This window comes from Scyliorhinus canicula, chromosome 3 (assembly GCF_902713615.1).
Source record: "Scyliorhinus canicula chromosome 3, sScyCan1.1, whole genome shotgun sequence".
Taxonomy (NCBI): Eukaryota; Metazoa; Chordata; class Chondrichthyes; order Carcharhiniformes; family Scyliorhinidae; genus Scyliorhinus; species Scyliorhinus canicula.
The window spans coordinates 158,814,403-158,832,991 of NC_052148.1; positions in this window are offsets into that span (position 1 = coordinate 158,814,403).

Consider the following 18,589-nt stretch of genomic DNA (forward strand, 5'->3'; position numbering starts at 1 on the left):
TTGCATGTAACATTCACAGGCTTGGTAGTCCAACCCATTTACTGAAAATGCCGCTTAGATTTTTGCAGTGAAATTCCAGCTGTGGCTATTTTAGAAACTGGAAACACTTCTAATTGAATATTGTGGATATTAGGCACAATGCAGAGCCATGAGTAATTTTCTCACATTGATGGCGAAATTAAATACCCAAAAAGTTGGTTGTAATAAAATGTTTTGCAGAAGATAATCTTTTCCAGCTGTTGAAGTATACAGGACCAAATTGGTACTATAATTACATTCTATCTTTTAAATTGAGAAACTTCATTGAAAGTCCAGGGCTCACAGATAAGTGGATGACAATGAGAACTAAGACAAATCAACAAGTGCACGAGGTTTAAAAGCCTGTAGGTTGCAGGAATTTGAATAGTCAAGACAGAGGAGGACCTCGACAGTTTTAAGATCTGCGGGGAGAAATGATGCATTTTGTCTTGATTTCAACACAGTGAAGGAAGATGCATGGAGAAAGAAAGGCATCTCAGGTGTTTTATAGCCTTGTCAGTACTGTTTCACAGTTCGTAAGCTTATTACTTTTAAACGTCAGAAAGAAACTCATGCAGATTACTTTGCTAGCACATCCCTCCCGCTCTACCATATCTTAACCAATGAGGAAAGCAAGAGCATTGTCGTAGGAATGCAATCAGCCTCCAGGTCACACACATCCTGACCTAAGACATATCAGCAATGCTGGGTCAACACACTAGAATATCCTACAAAGTACCATTATCAGAAGGACTGCAGCAGTTTAAGGGGAAGGCCCATTGCCACTTTCTAACTTGGTATTGGCAGTAAATGTGACTTTGTTTGTATCTCACTGCACTACTGTGTCCCACATCCTGACAAGTCTTTTTTTAAGGTTACATTTCAAAAGACTACCATTTCTTTCATTAATATTTGATATTGTTACGCCACCCTGGGCAAGTGTGTGGTCAATTCCAATGCCGCGTGCTTCAGAGTCACAACAAGCCTTCACAGTTCCAAGAGAATGACACCCAGACTTACTGGAGAGAGTTTTGGTGGATATTTTGGTGGAGAAATAATTGGAACCCTCCATCCACCCATCCAAGCTGCAGGACTAAAATGGAACCTTGTAGGTCTGAAAAGCATTCCAGATAGATGATATCCAATCACAACCTGTTACCTAGCACAGCACAGCCTTTTATTTTATATATTTTTAAAATAAAGTACCCAATTAGTATTTTTTTTCAATTAAGGGGCAATTTAACATGACCATTCCACATAGCCTGCACATCTTTTGGTTGTGGGGGTGAGACCCACACAAACACAGGGAGAACGTGCAAACTCTACACGGACAGTGACCCGGGGCCAGGATCAAACCCAGGTCCTCGGTCGGTGCCGTGAGGCTGCAGTGCTAACCACGGTACCCCCATGCCACCCATGAGCACTACCTTTTAGGTCAATTCATTTGCCACCAGCCAGATCAAGCAGACCAAGTCATCACTGAGGCCAGCCAATTTCCAATCTCCAGTCTAAAACATCACAGCCTTCTAGATCCCGTTATTTTAATTAAAGACTGCCTCCAGGCTGCTTTCCCTTAAAGTCACAGGTCCATTAAATATCCATGGATCAAAAATAAAAGAGCAAGAATAAAAGGGGACAACAAGGGAACAGTCAGGGAATAAACAAGAAGGAACAGGAAGGACCTTTACAATTTTAGATACTTTAGCCTATCCTTCAATTTTCTAAAAATTATATTGCTGTGCTTCCACCAGTTGACACCATTCCCAAAACTGCAATGTGTTAATGATGGAAACCATGTGGAGTAAAATGAATCACAAAGGATTCTATTCAGTCATAATTCAGCTGGAATACAGAAAGTCGCTTGGTAGTACAGGCTGTGATTGTTGCCAAGAAAAGCCAGAAATGCCCCTATGGCCCAATGACTGATGGATTGTATCAAACAGCAAGTCCCTTTGGCTGTTCACATTAGGCAGAGTTCCTATGATGGTACTCAACCAGCCCATGCTTACAAAATTCAGAGCACACAAGATATCTGACATTAGACATGATTCTTCAACTGGGCAGCACTGGCTGAACAATCCCGAGTGTGTTGAGAATTACTTTAAATCAGTCATTTTCAAACTCGGGGTCATGACCCACAGGTGGCTGCTCAGGACAATCCACAGCATGACAAAGCAGTGCTGGTGTGAGCGACAGAGCCTCTGGTGAACAGCCCATTAAGAAGAATCTGAAATCGGGAACAAAGCAGAATAAAGATTTTTTTTTAATTTAGACTACCCAATTATTTTTTCCAATTAAGGGGCAATTTAGCATAGCCAATCCACCTACCCTGCACATCTTTGGGTGGTGGGGTGAAACCCATGGAAATGCGGGGAGAATGTGCAAACTCCACACGGACAAAGCAGAATAAAGATGATTTCTTGAGGTATGGCTTTATTAATTGTGCCAATGCAAATCAGGATGCACAACCCATGTGTGTTATATGCAGGGAAATACTGGCAAATGAGAGTTTAAAACCTTCAAAACTTCAAAGGCATTTGAACACTAAGCATAGCGAGTTTCAGGTCAAACCACTTTTGCTATTTTCCAAAGGATGCAGCGAGAACTTAAATCATCATCTGAAGTCCTTAGCAGAAACACAACATTGAATGGTAAAATAATTGAGATTGTGAGGACCAAGCAGGCTCACCTGTCACATTAAAGGTAGATGAAAATGGTGTGTCGCTAAGGTTGGCCAGTTAGTAAAAGTGGGTCTTGGGGGGGAAAAAAAGTTTGAAAAACACTGCTCTAAATAACTAAATAAAGATCATCAGTCGGGCTCGCAATCTGACTCACTTATACTTGCCATAAGCTAAATATATTCCCATCAGGGACCTGTCCTCGACGAGCAAAAGGAACATGTTCAAACATTGAACCTTTTATTGAATTAAATAAATGTGTGGGGAACAATAATTCCTTGCTGCATTCTCCATCACAACACCTCAACCAACAGAGTCAACTTGCCAACTAATCAGTGCACTTCTCTCATGCAATAGAAATGGACTTTGAAATTTGGCATTCTTGCATCTGTCCTATAAGTGCAAAATGCAAAGCGTTGACAGTATCACTCTTTCACCAATACTAAAGTTCAGCTGGTCTTCAAGGAACAGAATCGTTCAAGAAAACTTTCCATTAGCCACAATGTTTTCACTTTGAGACAGTTCTTAGTGTCACCACTATTTCAGGCCAGATGGATGGTTTCAGGCCAGATGGAATAGTACTGTTATTGCTGTTTTAACTATTAGGGCCAGTGAGTGAGGAACACTCACACTGAGACAAAGATGAAGTAAAATGAGGCTCATGTTTCCATCTGGATTCTGGTGAACATGTTGACTTAATCCTTTCAAAATCTGCACTGATTAGTTGGAGCCCTGCTCTACAGCCTTGAAAAAGTGTCAAATAGCATCTCTATCTGTTGCATAAAGCATTGTTTCATCATTTGCAGTGGGAAAACATTTGTATCCAGAAGAGAGGAAGCTGAACCTAGATTTTTAGCCGAAGTAGAGTTATGTTATGTTCCAGCTGAGAAAGAGAGTATGGAACAACAACAACCTGAAAACACCAAATTGGAAGTCTACCACGCCTGCGTCTCAGTGTACGCTTCTACAGTGGTGAAAACTGGTTGAATGGTCCGGTCAAGAGGGCTCGCATGTTTGCACATTTGAGGGGACTGAAGGCGGGCGTGGCAATGTTACAAAAGACACACCTTAAGGTTATAGACCAGATTAGATTGAGAAAGGGGTGGGATGGCCAAGTATTCCATTCAGGGCTGAACTCAAAGACCAGGGGGGTTGCGATCTTGATCAGCAAACGAGTGGCATTCGAGGCAGGGAGAATCGTGTCAGACAAAGGGGGGTAGGTACATAATGGTGAGTAGGAAGCTGGAAGGGTTGCGGGTGGTACTCGTGAACGTATATGCTCTGAATTGGGACAATGTGGAATTTATGAGGCGGGTGTTAGGTAAGATCCCAAACTTAGAGTCACATAACTTGATTATGGGAGGAGATTTTAACACAGTCATTCATCCGGAATTGGACCGGTCAAAATCCAAGACAGGAAGGATGCCTGCCGGGGCAAAGGAATTGAAGGGGTTTATGGAACAGATAGGGGGAGTAGACCCATGGAGGTTTGCACGGCCCAGGGCAAAGGAGTTTTCTTTTTTCTCCCATGTCCACAAGGTATATTCTTTCATCGACTTTTTTGTTCTGAGCAGGGTGCTAATACAGGGGGTGGTGGATACTGAGTACTCGGAAATCGCAGTGTTGGATCATGCCCCGTATTGGGTGGATCTACGGGTTAGTGTGGAGAGAGGACAACGCCCGCTGTGGAGGCTGGATGTGGGGTTGTTAGCGGACAAAGCGATCTGTGGGCGGGTGAACAAGTCCATCCAGAACTACCTGGAAACAAATAAAGAGCTGTGAAGCAGCTACGACGTGCGAAGGACGTACTATATGAGCACGGGGAGAAGGCAGGTCACCTGCTGGCACACCAGCTGAGGTGGCAGGCAGCCTCATGGGAGATAATGCAGATCAAGAACTCAAAGTGTGGTTTAGTGACAACACCGAGAGAAGCCAATATGTCATTTGAGGTGCTCTACAGAGATCTGTACAGGTCACAGCCACCGGAGGGGGTGTGTCAGGTATGACAGAGTTTCTGGATTGTCCTTCCTGAGAGTAGAGGAGGAGTGTACAGAGGAGTGGAGGCTGCACTAGGCTTGGATGGGGTGCTAAGGCCGATTGCGTTGATGCAGACAATAAAGACCCAGGCCCTAATGGGTATCCGGTTGAATTCTAAATAGAACTAAGAGACAAGGTCATCCAGGGGAGAAAATGGAACTGGGTAAATAGTTGGTCAAAAACTAAGTAATGTGAGAAGTAGAATGTCAGATTGGAGAAATTAAATGGAGTCCTGCACAGTTCAGTGCTTCTACAGAAAAGAGCTGGAATCTGAATGCAAAAATCTGCTTGTCAAACATGTTTAACAGTGTTAAACTCAGAAGATTAGTTTTTAAATAAATTTAAAAAGAGTACCCAATTATTTTTTTTCCAGTTAAGGGGCAATTTAGCGTGGCCAATCCACCTACACTGCACATCTTTGAGTTGGGGTGAAACCCACGCGGACACAGGGAGAATGTGCAAACTCCACACGGACAGTGACCCGGGGCTGGGATCAAACCTGGATCCTTGCCGCTGTGAGGCAGCAGTGCTAACCACTTCGCCACCATGCCACCCTGGACGATTAGTATCACGTGGATTTGAAAAGTGACTTAGGTTGGACATTAAAAGGGAAATTAAATTTAGCACCTGGAAATGTAAATTACCTTGATTGAAAAAATTATGCATCGTTTAAATCTGGTTGTAAGGTTTACCTAATTCCAGACGTAAGCCACCATATTGAGATTGCATTAGTAGTTAAGGATTCAAAAATGGGGAACCATACTAAACAGGCTTGGGATTTTTTTCACCAGAAAAAAGAGGGGTAACTAGTAGAGATCTTTAAGATTATGAGAGTGTTAAGGTAGTCATAGAGATGCTTCCATTTGCGGGTGAAACCAGAACTAGAAAGACAATCTAAAAGTCATTAATAAATCACTTGGGAAATTGAGAAACTCCTTTACCTATAGTGGTTTAAATAAAGGAACTCACTATCGAAACACTTTATTGATGTGAATAACATTGATGCATTTAAGCGGAATGTATATGAGAGGGCAAGGGAGAAACAATAGAAGGAACCAAAAAGAAAATACTGGAAAATCTCAGCAGGTCTGGCAGCATCCGTAGGGAGAGAAAAGAGCTAACGTTTCGAGTCCAGGTGACCCTTTGTCAAAGCTTGACAAGGGTCATCTGGACTCGAAACGTTAGCTCTTTTCTCTCCCTGCAGATGTTGCCAAACCTGCTGACATTTTCCAGCATTTTCTTTTTGGTTTCAGATTCCAGCATCCACAGTAATTTTCTTTTATCCAAGGAATAGAAGGATACGTTGATTTAGATGAAGAATGTTGGGAGGAAATTCACACAGAGCAGTATGTACCGTTTGGGCCAAATACCGTTTCTGTGCTATATCCTATATGTATTTTGTAAAAGCTAAGGACATAAAGTGAGCACAATTAGAAATTTGAACCCACCATGTGTTTAAAATTTTGTTGGTTAGGTTACACTTTAAATTCCCGGCCATGGGTTGCTGTCTGTGCTATCTGTATTTTATAAAAGCTAAGGAGATAAAGTTTCTGTGTGAGCACAATTGGAAATTTGAACCCACAATGTATTTAAAATTGCATTGGTTAGGTTACAGATTAAATTCCCGACCATGGGTCGCTGTCTGTGTTGTATGTATTTTGTAAAAGCTAAGGAGATAAAGTTTCTGTGTGAGCACAATTGGAAATTTGAACCCAAAATGTGTTTAAAATTGCGTTGGTTAGGTTTCACTTTAAATTCCCAGCCCTGCATCGCTGTTTGTGCGGAGTTTGCACATCTCCTCATGTTTGCGTGGGTTTCACCCCCACGACCCAAAGTTGTGCAGGGTAGGTGGATTGGCCACGCTAAATTGCCCCTTAATTGGAAAAAATGTATAATTGGGTACTCTAACAGTTGCCCTCTGTCACTGATGGGTCAGGTACAGGCGGTTAAAATGAACGTGTTGCTGCGATTTCTGCTTAGTTTTCAATGCCTGTCGATTTTCCTGACAAAGGCTTTTTTCAGAGAGATTGGGGGAAGGATTACGTTGTTCATATGGGGAGGGAAGGTGGCCAGAGTTAGAAAGGTGCTACTACAGAGGGGAAGGCAGGCTAGGGGTTTGGGTCTTCCGAACCTGATGTATTACAACTGGATGGTGAACGTGGAGAAGGTGTGAAGCTGGGTCAGAAGGTTGATTCCCAGTGGGTCAGAATGGAGGAGAGTATGTGCAGGAGGTCGGGATTGAAAGCACTAGCAACAGCGGCGCTCCCGATAGCCCCGGGGAAGTATTCAGGGAGTCCGGTAATAATAGCTTCATTGAGAACTTGGAGGCAGTTTTGCCAACACTTCAGGTTGGGGGAAGGGTCAAAGGAAATGCCGATTCAGGGGAACCACAGATTTGAGCCAGGGAGGTGGGATGGAAATTTTCGGAAATGGGAGGAGAAGGGGATTAAGACACTGAAAGATTTGTTTTTTAGGGGTCGGTTGCAGGATTGAAGGAGCTGGAAGCGAAGTATGGGCTGGAGCAGGATAACTGTTTAGATACATGCAGGTTCCAGATTTTGTCAGAAAGGAGATACAGAACTTCCCAGAGGAGCCGGCCTCCACATTGCTGGAGGAGGTGTGACGACACGGGGACTGGAGAAGGGGGTAGTGTCAGCAGTTTACGGAGCTATTTTGGAAGAGGAGAAGGCACCACTGGAAGGGATCAAAGCAAAGTGGGAGGAAGAGTTGGGAGAGGATATGGAGGAGGGGTTCTGGTGTGAGGTGCTCCGGAGAATGAATGCCTCCACCTTGTGCGTGAGGTTGGGGCTGATACAGCTGAAGTGGGAAACAGAGCACACCTTACGAGGGTGAGGATGAGGCGATTCTTTGAAGGAGTAGAAGATGTGTGTGAACGTTGCGGGGGGGGGGGGGGGGCTAATCACATTCATATGTTTTGATCCTGTCCAAAGCTAGAGGATTACTGGAAGGAGGTTCTTAGGGTAATTTCTTAGGTGGTGCTCGTGAAACTGGACCCAGGTCCCCGGGTGGCCATATTCGGGGTGTCAGACCAGCCAGGGTTGGAGGCAGATGTTGTGGCCTTTGCCTCGTTGATCGCCCGAAGGCGGATCCTGATGGGTTGGAGGGCAGCCTCTCCACCCTGTGCCCTGGCGTGGCAAGGGGACTTATTTGAATTCTTGACTCTTGAGAAGGGGAAGGATGGAGGGGTTCTACAATTCATGGGCATTATTCATCATGCACTTTCAAGAACCGGATAACATTGAACATTAGTTTGGGGGGGGGGGGGGGGGGGGGATGGGTGGGGAGGGGCGGGGGGGGGGAGGGGCTGTGTGTATTAAGGGTGACTATGGGTGATTCCTGATTCCTTTTTGCTATTTGTTTATGTGAACATGTGGGCTGATGTTTGGGGTTTGGCGGGAGGATGGGATCGTTGTTATTGTTATGGGGATTGACATATTTGTTACTGATTACTGTTTATTGTTGGTGGGTGTAAATTTGGGAGAAAATGTGAAAAAGGAGAAAAAATATTTAAAAATAAAATTGGGTATTCTACATCTATTTTTTTTTAAAGTTGTACCTTAAATTAATTAATGAAACAGCATAATAGAGCTGCTTAGCATAATGTAGTTATTTATTTTTTCTTTCCATTAAAAGTATTTGTTGATGTATTTCAGAGTTGGTAACCTGATGCAGTTTTATCAATTCATCTCTACAAAGGGCAGGTGAATCATCTTCACACTGAGATTTGCCGTGCTGTGAAGTTCAATCCCAGGATCAATCGCTGAGGCAGAATTTATGTTAATATTCAAGATTAGATTGGGCAGCAGATGAAGCAAAAGGGATTGAATGGAGATGGAAACAGAGTGGATAAATGTGATCACAACTATTTATTCTAACATTAACTGGATGTGTTGATTGATCTGTTTCCGGGTTGTAAATTCTATGCAGAGGGAGTTGTGTTTAAAGATGAAAGAGACTTGGGTTGTGGTCAGCCCATCCAGCTGAAACCCACTGTCCCAAAGCCACATTATTCTGGGAGCAACTTTAATTGAGTCAGAGTGTAACTTCACCTGGGAGGAAGTCCTATCCTGGAGCACTGCTGGCCAATCTGATTGCCCAGGAGCTTGTAGTCCCAGCAGTGCCAAAATCAAGTAGTGTCCACTTCTGGAACAACAAGCAATCCCCAGGAAAATGTTTAATTGATCCTGGACTTCAGTTAAGTCCAGGGACTTTGGACACGCCTGCCTGGGGATGGAGGGAGTTTAAGTTCCCTGTTTTAGAGGCCAGGAGGGGAGGGGGAAGTCTCCTATGGGCACAGGAGTCCCAGGAGACTTCAAATTAAAGTCAAGAAAATAGAAGCCGGGGGCTTCAATTAAAATCAGTGAAAACAAATTTAAAACATTGATTACGATCCCAGGCCAGACCCCAACAGTGGCTAGGGTACTGGACAGAAACCCAAATATTTTATTGTTATTTTTAAGACTGTGTGGAAATGATACTTTTCTCCAGGAGTAATTGCACAAAGAAATAGGGATATGGTATATTAAAACAAACTTTATTCCCAACACAGTATTAAAATCTTTAACATCACACTGGAAAATAGCTTACAATTATCCCTTAATCATTCTACTGAACAGAGTGAATACAATACCCCTAATTGCTATCTTTATTCCCACTTAAACAAGAAAAAAACCCATCTCAGCTCCACTTAATCCACTGTAACTATCAATGGCACATACTTTACAGAGGTGTTCTTTGATAGAGACAGATCTCTTGATACAGCTTTAAAGACAAAACCGGACTCCTGTCAGACCAATGGAGAAACTCTGGCTGTACGTCTTCAGAAACTATTCCTCAGCTTATTTCAGCTCCCCCTTGTTCTGAGACAAGTCTGCATTGCTTTAAAGACTGTTAATCTCTTTTAACTGAACTGCAGAGAGCAAGATGCCTGACTTATGGCCATAGCTTCATCGGAACTGTTTTTTCTACAAAATGCCTTAGCTCCATCCAGTAATGACATTAACTTACCAAGCTGATCTAATTAAGTCCACAGGAATCCCCTTAATCAAAACAAAATTCCATTAGCCCAAGCTTTTTATGAAGGTTGAATTGCTCCCAAACTTTCAAATGAAGATTCTTTTAAACACGACTGCAGCAGTCGAACACATTTTAACCCAGGCTTTTATCCCTTGCTGCACCAAATACCTATAATACTGCACATCTGAAATTCCAACATTCATCACACATTAAAAATAATTTCATTACTTAGAGTGATAAATGTTTGGGGTAATCTGGCAAGTATAGTAGAGACAAAAATATGTGTTAAAAAAATAAATTGTGAGTACCTAATTTATTTTTTCCAATTAAGGAGCAATTTAGCGTGGCCAATCCACCTACACTGCACATCTTTGGGGTGTGGGGGTGAAACCTACGCAAACACGGGGAGAATGTGCAAACTCCACACGGACAATGACCCAGAACCGGGATTGAACCTGGGACCTCAGTGCCGTGAGGCAGCAATGGTAATCATTGCGCCAACGTGCTGCCCCGAGACAAAAATATTAGAGATGTTTAAAAGGTCATTGGATGTTAAGATGGGGGAAATTGAGGTATTGGACCAGTGTGGGCTGAATAGACCTTTTTCGTCCTTAATTATTTTCAATTCATCACCTGCCCTGGAATTCTGAAGCATTTGTAAATTGACATCTACAAGCTACAGTTGAATTATGTTAATTTACAGCATAACTTTAAATCATTTTAGGGTTTTTCATACACAGAAAGCCAATGATGCTGCACTCAAGTGTATGGCTTTGATTTATTTCATATGCCTGTGACTTTAATTGCAGAGCTGATTCTGACCTGCGGTTCTGAATACAAATGTGTGTAATTCATCGTTAAAATGTGATTTGTCATTTTAAAATTTTGATATGGGAGACAGTGCTAGACAAAGTCATTTTTCAGCATTCGTCTTCTCCTCAGTATACTCAGCCCAGATGCTCCTTATTATGTTTTCTGCAGAGATCGGCTAGATAATGATTTTTTTCAGAATTTTTTCACCCCATCACCAAGGCATCAACAAGACTGGTTACACACAGGATATAATGGCATTTAGCACACATGGCACCCCAAAGTGCTCATTTATGATAACAGCATGGCCTTTACCAGTGCAGTGTTTGGCAGGTTCATGCAATCCAACGGCATCTGCACAACTCCATACTACCCGGCCTTGAACTGTTTGACGGAGCTTGTGGTCCAAACTTTCAAACGGGATGAAGACCACCACAGGATCCATGGAGACATGTTTAGCCAGTTTCCTTTTTGCTACCGGACCACGCCACATGCCACGATGGGGGTCGCACCATCCAAGCTGCTTATTGGATGGGACCTTCGCACTTGTTTGAGTCTGGTGCTTCCAGACATTGGTGGGATGGTCCTTTGCGGCCAGGACAGGTCCGAACGGACACAGCCCGGCGTATGCTCTTGCGCAACTTTTTGCTGGACGACTCGGTATACATCTGGAACTTCGATGATAAGGCCACATGGATCCCAGGTGTGGTACTATCCCAGACTGGACCAGTCTCGTACAAAGGTGCAGGAACAAGGCTGCCAAGTCGAACGGACACATTGTCTGTCTCCGCAGTCGTGTCCCTGATCTGCCAGACCCGCTTCCAGATGCCCCGGCCCCATGTATTCCGCCTCCTCTGCCGCTGTCTCCATTGGCCATGAAACCCCAGGACACCAAGATGGCAGATGCGGACCTTTCAGACTCTGACTCAGAGATGAGGAGTCAACTGCCAGCAGAGTTCGACATCCCGATGTACGGCACCGAACCTGCTGCACCGGCTCCACTCCGACCCTCCACGTGGAAACGTCGATCCCCCCGTCCGGTATACAACTCCAAACCCCGTGCTGACAATGACCGAGCACCAACCCCAGGTGAAACGGGCAAAAGGACCCTCACGCCATTCCGCTGATGTGGACGCCATTCAGGACTTGGGGAGGGGGGGGAGGAGGAGTGTTACAACCCCCATGGAGGTCATGGGGTGTGGACCATCAGCTTCTCCATGACCTCTGCTGAGTACGAACTTCCCCAGTAATGGGGCGAGGCTTCCTCTTAACAAATGGAGCCTGTATAGTATAAAAACCCGAACCTAAGTGAAGGTTAAGGCAGGAGAATCCTTTGGGGAGTGGGGAAGTCCAGTTTATATATATTAATAACCCAGTTTGATCCTACCTATCATTTCCTTGTAGTCACTCAGTGTGAATTTTACATATCCTATAGTGCAGAAAATGTAAATTACAGTTGTAAACGTTATCGGTCCCTGCCGCCCCACATCCATAACCACCTGTGCCCTCACCCACTCCACTTTATAAACTTTATTTTATTTGTGATGTTGAAATTGGAAAAATTCCCATTATTTCTGTGTGATGTGACCATCAATTCACTAGAGACACGATTGGAAGTAAACTGTGGTTTTAATAGTCTTACAACTGAGCCTGCCTGCGACCAGAAGAACTGAGGGCAGGCTCACGGCTGCAGCACTTGATACTTCTGGTAGTGGGAGGGGCCATGGGCGGAGCCAAGGGTGGAGCCCTGTACAAGCTCCTCATCTCCCCTATGGGCAGAGCCGCACAACGGCTCACATACAGAGCCCACGAGAACATAATACTATGTAATGCAATTACAGTATGAATTCACCACATTCACCCCCTGTAAAAAAATCAAGTCCGGCGGGGGTGACTGGTCTAGAAGTTGAGCCGGTCCGGTGGCCGGTCGTCCTTTGCGATCGGCGGAGCACCGGGGTTGCAGCCTCTTCGGGTGGCTGGGTGGTGACGATCGGTGTGGTTATGAGGGTGGACTCCGGGGGGTGTTTCGGTCCGAGCTTCATTCCTGACCGGTGCGACGGGCGAAGGGGGGCGCAGGAAACCTATAGGCGCGGGGGCGCCGATCGTTGGCAGGGAACCAATAGGCGTGGGGATGCAGGGCGTGGGGGGCTGAGTGGGGTGTAGTGTGAGGGTTACCTCGGTGGTGGAGGTGGTGGTGGATCCTGTAGGCGCCAGGTCCCGGAGGGAAACGGTGTCCTGATGGTCGTTGGGGTATTCGATAAAGGCGTAGTGGGGGTTCGGGTGAAGCAGTAGCACTCTCTCTACTCGCGGGTCCGTTTTGTGTGTCCGGAAGTGCTTCCGGAGGAGAACCGGGCCCGGTGTCCTCAACCAGGATGGGAGTGCAGCCCCCGTGGTAGTGCCCCTAGAGAAAACAAATAATCGTTCCTGAGGAGTCTGATTTGTGGCCGTACACAGGAGGGACCTAATTGCATGGAGCGTGCCGGGGAGGACCTCCTGCCAGTGGGAGGTCGGGAGATTCCTGGACCGTAGGGTCAGTAGGACGGTCTTCCAGACTGTCGCCTTCTCCCTCTCCACCTTGCGCGTTCCCCCTGGGGTTGCAGCTGGTAGTCCTGCTCGAGGCGATGCCCTGACGCAGCTCGTCCCTCATGAAGGACGAACCCCTGTCGCTGTGTATGTAGCTGGGGGAACCGAACAGGGTGAAGACACTGTGCAGGGCTCTGATGACTGTGTGGGAGGTCGTATCGGGGCAAGGGATGGCAAAGGGGAAGCGGAAGAATTCGTCGATGACGTTAAGAAAGTACACGTTTCGATTGGTTGAGGGGAGTGGCCCTTTGAAATCGATGCTCAGGCGTTCAAAGAGCCGGGTGGCTTTACCAGGTGGGCCTTGTCTGGTCTATAGAAGTGCGGTTTGCACTCCGCGCAGATCGGGCAATCCCTGGTGATGACTTTTACCTCCTCGGTGGAGAAAGGCAAATTTCGGGCTTTGACGTAGTGGGCGAGCCGGGTGACCCCCGGGTGGCAGAGGTCATTGTGGATAGCCTTCAGGCGGTCGTCTTGCGCGCTGGCACAAGTGCCGCGGGACAGGGCACCTGGGGGCTCGTTGAGCTTCCCCGGTCGATATATGATATCGGAATTATAGGTGGAGAGTTGGATCCTCCACCGCAAGATTTTATCATTTTTAATTTTGCCCCTTTGCGAGTTGTCGAACATAAAGGCAACCGATCTTTGGTCGGTGATGAGGGTAAACCTACCTGCGAGGTAGTTCCTCCAGTGCCGTATGGCTTCCACAATGGCTTGAGCTTCCTTTTCGACTGAGGAGTGTTGAAGTTCCGAAGAGGAGAGGGTTCGGGACTAGAAGGCGACTGGTCTCCCTGCCTGATTCAGAGTGGCGGCGAGAGCGACCTCTGAGGCGTCGCTTTCCACTTGAAAGGGGACGGATACATCCACCGCCCACATGGTGGCTTTGGCGATGTCCTCCTTGATGCAGTTGAAGGCCTGGCGGGCCTCAGCTGACAGTGGGAAGAGTGTGGTCTTAAATAGTGGGCGGGCTTTGTCTGCATACTGGGAGACCCACTGGGCGTAATAAGAGAAGAATCCCAGGCACCTCTTGAGGGCCCTGGGACAATGAGGGAGAGGGAGTTGTAAGAGTTGCATACGGTCCGGGTCGGGGCCCAGGACTCCGTTTTCAATGACATAGCCGAGGGTGGCTAGTCTGGTAGTGCGGAAAACGCATTTCTCCGTATTGTAGGTGAGATTGAGTTTCTGAGCGGTTTGGAGAAATCGGTGGAGGTTGGCGTCGTGGTCCTGTTGATCATGGCCGCAGATGGTGACATTGTCCAAGTACGGAAACGTGGCCCGCAGCCTGTACTGGTCCACCATTCGGTCCATTGTTCGTTGGAACACCGAGACCCCATTCGTGACGCCAAAGGGGACCCGGAGAAAATGGAAGAGGCGGCCATCTGCCTCGAACGCTGTGTAGTGGCGGTCCTCCGGGCGGATTGGGAGTTGGTGGTAAGCAGGCTTCAGATCCACAGTGAAGAATATGCGGTACTGGGCGATTTGATTGACCATGTCTGCAATTCTGGGGAGGGGGTACGCATCGAGGTGCGTGAACCGGTTAATGGTTTGGCTATAATCAACCACCATCCGGAACTTTTCCCAGGTCTTGACGACCACCACCTGAGCTCTGCAGGGGCTGTTACTGGCCTCTATGACTCCCTCACGTATGAGCCGTTCGACCTCGGATCTGATAAATACCCTGTCCTGCAGGCTATACCGCCTGCTGCGAGTGGCTACGAGTTTGTAGTTAGCAGTGAGATTAGCGAAGAGTGGAGGGGGGTCGATTTTTAGTGTCGCTAGACTGAAGATAGTGAGTGGAGGTAGGGGTCCGCCGAAGCTGCATGTGAGGCTCTTGGGATTACATTGGAAATCGAGCCGGAGTAAGAGTGGGGCACAGAGGTCGGGGAGTACGTACAGCTGGAAATTAGAGTCGTTGGCGCCCTGAATCATTAGGGTCACGATGGTGCGCCCCTGTATGAGGACCGAGTGCGAGCCCGAGGCGAGGGAGATAGTTTGCCGTGCAGGGAAGATAGGGAGCGAACAGCGTCTTACCAGGTCAGGATGTACGAAGCTCTCGGTGCTCCCAGAGTCGAAGAGGCATGGTGTCCTGTACCCGTTGATTTGAACGGACATCATCGAGCTCTGGAGGTGCTTTGAACGCGACTGGTCCAACGTGACTGCGTTGAGTTGCGGGTAGTCGGCGGCTCAATCAGCAGTGCTGGAGTGGCCCCGTGATGACCGTCCGCTGAGGTCGTAGTCGTCAAGGTGAGGTTCAGTTGATGGCCAAGAAAGCGGCCCCCATTGATTCCACATGGCGGGTGATGAAGAAGATAGCGTCCAAGATGGCCGCCCCGTGGATCGCATGTGGCGGGCGGCGAGGAACATGGCGTCCAAGATAGCGGTCCCCATGACTCGCACGTGGCAGGCCGCGTGGAGGAGGATTGCCAAGATGGCGGCCCCCATGAGTCGCACATATCAGGTGGAGGTGGAGTCGGCAGACACGCTGCAGCATTACGGGGTCTGCGGGCCTGCGAGTTTGGGAGGCAAGTGCTCTGGACTGCGGGGGAGTTAGAAAGTTTTGATTTTGCGAGGCATACTTGGGCATAGTATCCTTTGCGACCGCAGCTGCTGCAGGTCGCGTTGCGGGCCGGGCAGTGCTGCCGCGGGTGTTGGGGCTGGCCACAAAAATGGCACGCTGGCGCTCCACAGTGGGTGGGTGGCCATGCGGCGCAGGCCTGGGGCAGTCGCTGGTCGGGGGCCCATGATGGGGTTGCTTGGTCCGCGGGGAATGAGTTCAGACTGCGGAACGCGACCTCCATAGTCGTAGCTAACTCTACCGTGTCCTCTAAGTTCTGGGCCCCTTTCTCAAGTAATCGCTGGCGCACATAATTAGACCTGAGCCCTGAAACGTATACATCATGTACAGCGAGTTCCATATGCTGGGAGGCCGTTACAGTCTGAAAGTTGCAGTCCCGAGCAAGGGCTTTTAAGTCGCGCAGGAAGTCTTTCAGCGACTCTGCGGGGCGCTGGCGGCAGGTAGTGAAAATGTGCCGCGCGTAGACCTCGTTTATCGGCCGCACATACAATCGGTCGAGCATGGCCAGGGCCTCAGTATATGAGGTGGTGCAATTGAGTTGCGTAGAGATACGATGGCTCACCCGTGCATGCAGTAGGCTGAGTTTCTGCTTCTCTGTAGTCTCGGATGTGCTTGATTCAGGCTTGAAACATCGAAGCCAGTGTAGGAAGATTTCCTTTGTCTCTGCAGCCTGCGGGTCGAGTTCTAGTCGATCAGGTTTGAGGGCTGATTCCATAGTAGTTTTCTTCAAGTTTTCTAAGACTATTAAAGTGATGTGACCATCAATTCACTAGAGACACGATTGGAAGTAAACTGTAGTTTTAATAGTCTTACAACTGAGCCTGCCTGCGACCAGAAGAACTGAGGGCAGGCTCACGGCTGCAGCACTTTATATTTCCGGTAGTGGGAGGGGCCTTGGGCAGAGCCATGGGCGGAGCCTAGGGTGGAGCCCTGTACAAGCTCCTGATCTCCCCCTATGGGCAGAGCCGCGCAACGGCTCACATACAGAGCCCACTAGGACATAATACTATGTAATGCAATACGGTGTGAATTAGAATACAGTATGAATTCACCACACTGTGTGCTGTGTCTATTGATGTTTTTTCTGCAAATCCGGACCACCACTAAAACTGTAAACACGGTGAAGAAGAAACTAGAACTGTCCATGCACAGTATTCGCCCCAAATTCAGCCGTTTTTAAATTGGATTATAATTGACTTGGGTTGTTATGAGCTGTTACAAACCTCAAAATTTACATTGATCTGCCAAAAGTCTCAGTGAAAGTTTTAGTACTGTCAATGACCATAAAAGTATTTTGGAAGTATTTAATAGTTCCTGAAGTTTATCCATTGCCAATTGCTGAGCTGTGCATACCAGGTTTGATCCCCAATCTGTTTATCAGATGATCCCAGCCAAAATGCTCTGACAAAGGTAGTGCCATTTGACACTACCCCATGCCAGTAATGAACTTTTCCCACCAGGAATGCATGTAATGAAAACTGGCGAGATACGTTGCCCTTAATTTACCAAGGTTTAGGATGTTATTTCTTGGCAAACTAGGATCATTAATGTGGTCTGAGCACAACTGTGGACTGTGCACATCTGTACTGTCTAGTCCAAACTTTTTACTGCAATGTGAAGTTTTTTTTGTTAAATTTATTAATTTTTTCCAATTCAGGGGCAATTTAGCGTGGCCAATCCACCTAACCTGCACACCTTTGGGTTGTGGGGGCGAAACCCATGCAAACACGAGGAGAATGTGCAAATTCCACACAGACAGTGATCCAGGGCCGGGATTCGAACCCAGGTCTCCAGCTCCGCAGTCCCAGTGCTAACCACTGCACCACATGCTACCCCCATGCAATGTGATGTTTACTCACTTATATGAAATTTCCACAACTCTGGTGCACAGTGCAAAATATATTTGATATAATCTGTAATCATGTATGTGTTATTTCATGGTAGTAACTCACAATAGACCGCACTCACCCTTAAAGCTGGGTTGCTTCTGAAGAGCAAGAAAAGTCAACACAGGAAGCAAAGTGAAACAGCCCCATTTAATGCAACTGCAAGAGGCCCCAAAGTGACCTCAACCCCCCCCCTCCCCCCAGCCCGAAAGGCTTTATGGAAGGTTTCCCCCCCCCAAAAGCTGGCACTGCCAAGGTGCAAGGCTTACACTGACAAGGTACCTAAAGGGCATGCAGCTAGGAGCCTCTGATTCCCTGGGAGACCCCCACGAGTGTCATTCCGTCTGGTCCCCCTTTGTGGACTGTTTCCTCCCACGGTCCAAAGATGTCCAGTTTAGGTGGATTGGCTATGCTAAATTCTCCCTTAGGATGGGATTGCAGGAATCGGGCAGGGGATTGGAACTAGGTAGGATGGTCTTTCGAAGGATCTGTGCAGACTCGATGGGCCGAATAGCTTCCTTCTGCACAGTAAGGATTCTATGATTCTGTGAATAACGGAGGGCTGGCTCTATAAAAAAAGTTTAGGACTGGGTACTAAATGTTGCTGAATACATGGAGTTCAGGAAATATAGGGAAGGATAGAAAGGAGGATGGGTGGTAATCTTCTACTTAAATGGGCGTGATTTAACAGGATAAAAACAGTCCCGTTTTGGGCGTGTTAAGCAGGATGGTTTCTTGGTACTAAGAACAATACCGCTATATAACGGGATTTTGCCAGGTTTTTTTGGCCTCGGTGAGGAACACCCTGCCGTGGCCGCACTTACCTAATTTCCTGCACTGATGAGTAGTTGCGGATCAGGGCACCATTTCTAAATGCACCCTTGTAGACACCTGGGGTGGCCACGTCCCGATTCCAAAATGGACACTCGCAAAGAATACAGGGAAAAATGGACAGTGCTAGGAAAACA